The following is a 3,474-nucleotide window of genomic DNA, read 5'->3' on the forward strand; positions in this document are numbered from 1 at the left end:
ATGTAAGGTTACGGTTAGAGTTGGTGAGGTGGGTGTGTATAGTTATGTTCATTGTTATAGTTCTGTTCATAGTTATGTTCATGGTGAGGTTGGTGTGTATAGTTATGTTCATTATTGGGTTTGGGGTTAAGTCCTAGGTGGCTCCTAGCGATAAGCCAACAGCAATGCAGTGAGCTTCCCGGAGGGCTCAGTGGAGGGCATATTGCAGGTTGTCCGTCATGCTTAGTCTTTGTTTGCCAGGGCAAGCCTCCATCGTGGGCCATTCTTTGAGCCTCAGTAAAACCACTTCTGCAGCAACATCTGGGCTTTGGATATTACATGGTGATATTCCACATTCCACGCCGAGTAATACTCCTCCTCCTCTGGACTCCATGTGTGTGGTATCCTCAGACTAAAGAATTGGGTCACCATCAGGAGAGAGCCTTAGTTTGAGTTAGGGTTTGCTTCAAGGCCATAAGCATGCTGAAGCAACACTACTCATGTTATCTACATGGGGTGTTGGCTGAGGGACCATGCGCATGTGAGGGCTGGTGTAGGATTAGCGTTAGAGTTGGAGTGAGGTTTAGGTTGAGGAGTACTGTGAGGGTCACGGTCAGGGTTAGGGTCCAGGAGGCCCTAGGTGCTGAAACCCAAGCAGTGCAGTGATCTCCCTGGAGGGCTGAGGGAGGTCGCATTGGAGGGTGCCGGCCAGGCTTAGTCTTTAGGGGCTAGGGCCAGCCTTGGATATGGACCACACTTTGGTTGGGCCTCAGCCACCCCCTTGTGCAGCTCCCTCTGGGCTTTGGCAATTACCTGGTCATGTTCCACGTTCCATGCCGAGGAATCCGGCTCCTTTTCTGAACCCCACATGTGTGGTTTGCACAGAAGTAAGTATTGGGTCACCATCGGGAGACAGCCTAAAATGGAGTTCGGGTTTGGTCCAGGGACGTAAGCAGGGCTGAAGCGACAGCAGTCCCGTGATCTCCCTGGAGGGCTGAAGTGAGGGTCCCTGCGAGGGTGCGGGTCAGTTGTAGGTTATGTTTAGGGGTGATGTTTAGGTTGAGGTGTACTTTGAAGGTCATGGTTATTGTTAGGTCTCATGAGGCTCTAGGTGCAACAACCCCAGGAAGGATATGGTCTCCAAGAGGGGCTGAGTGGATCCCACATGGGATTGTGCTGATCAGGCTTTGTCTTTGAGTGCCCGATCAAGCCTCCTGTGTGAGTCACTCTTCAGTTGGGCCTCAGGAACCCCCTTGTGCAGCTACTTGTGGGTAATGGAAATGACACGATTATGCTCCAAGATGCATGCCGAGGAATCCTGCAAAGCTTTGGGCCCCATGTGTGTGGTCTCTCAGAGTTAGGCATTGGATCACCATCGGGATTCAGCCACAACTAGGGTTAGGGTTCGGTCCAGGGAGGTAAGCAAGGCCGAAGCAACAGCAATCCCGTTACCTTCATGGAGGTTTCAATGAGGGCCCATGCGCGGGTGAGGGTCTGGTGTAGGGTGTCAGGTGAAGCCTTAGAGCTGGGGTGAGGTTGAGGTTGAGGAGTATGTTGATGGTCACGTTTACGGTTTGGGTTAGATTCCAGGAGGTACGAGGTGCTGTACCCCAAGGAGTCCAGTGGTCTCACTGGAGGAATCAGTGGAGGGCAAATGGTAGGTTGCCCTCAGGCTTAGTCTTTGGGTGCCGAAGCCAGCATCAGTTGTGGGGCAATCTTCGGATGGGCCTCAGCAAACCCTTTGTGCAGCTTCCTCTGGGCTTTGGAAATTACCTGTCGATGTTCCACGTTCCATGCGAGTAACGCTGCAGTGCTTCTGGGCCCCATATGCGTGGTGACTGAGACTTAGGAATTTGTTCCTCAATGAGAGAGAGTCATTACTAGGGTTAGGTATCGGCCCAGGGATGTCGATAGGGCCAAATCCACATGAGTCCGTGATCGTTCTGGAGGACTCCATAGGGCCCATGCTTGGGTGCGGGTCATGTGTAGGGTTAGCGTTAGAGTTGGTGTGAAGTTTAGGTTGAGGTGTATGGTGAGGGTCAAGTTTAGTGTTAGGGTTAGGTCCCAGGAGGTTCCAGGCAATGAATACCTAGCAGTGCAGTGGTCTCCACAGAGGGCTGAGTGGAAGCTGCATGCAAGTCTACAGTTCAGACTAATTCTTTGCATGCCAGGGCAGCATCCTATGTGTGACACTCTTCAGTTGGGTCTCAGCAACCTCTTTGTTCAGCTCCATCCCAGCAGTGCAAATGAAATGATGATGTTCCAATTCCATCCTGAAGTATACTGCAGGGGTTTGGACCCTATGTGCATGGTGTTCTCAGAGTTAGGAACTGTATCCCCATTGGGGGGAGCCATAGCTAGGGTCAGGATTCGGTCCAGGGACATAAGCAGGGCGAGGTGACACCAGTCCCATTATCTACATGGAGGGCTGTATGAGAGCCCATGCAGGGGAGCAGGTCAGGTGTAGCATTACCTTTAGAGTTGGGGTGAGGTTGAGGATGATGTGTATGGTTCTGGTCAATATAATGGTTAGGTTTTGTCCCAGGTCCCCCAGACGCTGAAGCACCAGCAGTGCTGGTCTTCCTGCAGGGTTCAGTGGTGAGCACATGGGAGGGTGTAGGTCATGCTTAGTCTTTGAAAGCCAGTGTGAGCCTCCTTTGCGGGCCACACTTTGGTTGAGCCTCAGGAACTGCTTCTGAAGCAACATCTGGGCTTTGGATATTACATGGTGATATTCCATGTTCCATGCCGAGGAATCCGCCTCTTCTTCTGGAAGGGAGGTATCCTCAGACTTAAGAATCGGGTCACCATCTGGAGAGAGCTTTAGATAGAGTTCGATTTCAGACCAGGGCCATAAGGGGGGCCACAGCTACCCCATTCCACTTACCTCCATGGGGTGATGAATGATAGCCAGTGTGCAGGTGAGGGTCAGTTGTAGGGTTAGCGTTAGTGTAGGAATGAGTTTGAGGTTCAGAGTATGGTGAGGGTCACGGTTAGTGTTAGGGTTAGTGCCCAAGTAATTCCAGGCGGTGAATCCCTAGCATCGCAGTGGTCTCCACAGAAGGCTGAGTGGTGGCTGCATGGGAGCCTTCAGTTCAGACTTATTCTTTGTGTTTCAAGGCCAGCCTCTTGTGTGTGCCACTATTCATTGGGTCTCAGTAGCCTCCTGGGGCAGCTCCACCCCAGCAGTGGAAACGAAATGATGATGTTCCACTTCCATACCGAATAATACTGTAGGGGTTTTGACCTATATGCATGGTGTTTCAGAATTAGGACCTGGATATCAATTGGGAGAGAACCACGGATAGGGTGAGGTTCTGTCCAGGGACATAAGCAGGGCTGAAGAGACACCGGTCCCGCTATCTCCATAAGGGCCTGTATGAGGGCCAATGCACGGGTGAGGGTCAGGTGTAGGGTTAGCATTAGGGTTGGGCTGAGGTATAGGTTGAGTAGTATGGGGAGGGTCACGGTTGGGGTTAGGGCTAGGTTCCAGGA

Source organism: Prionailurus viverrinus, unplaced genomic scaffold (genome assembly GCF_022837055.1).
Source record: "Prionailurus viverrinus isolate Anna unplaced genomic scaffold, UM_Priviv_1.0 scaffold_68, whole genome shotgun sequence".
Taxonomy (NCBI): Eukaryota; Metazoa; Chordata; class Mammalia; order Carnivora; family Felidae; genus Prionailurus; species Prionailurus viverrinus.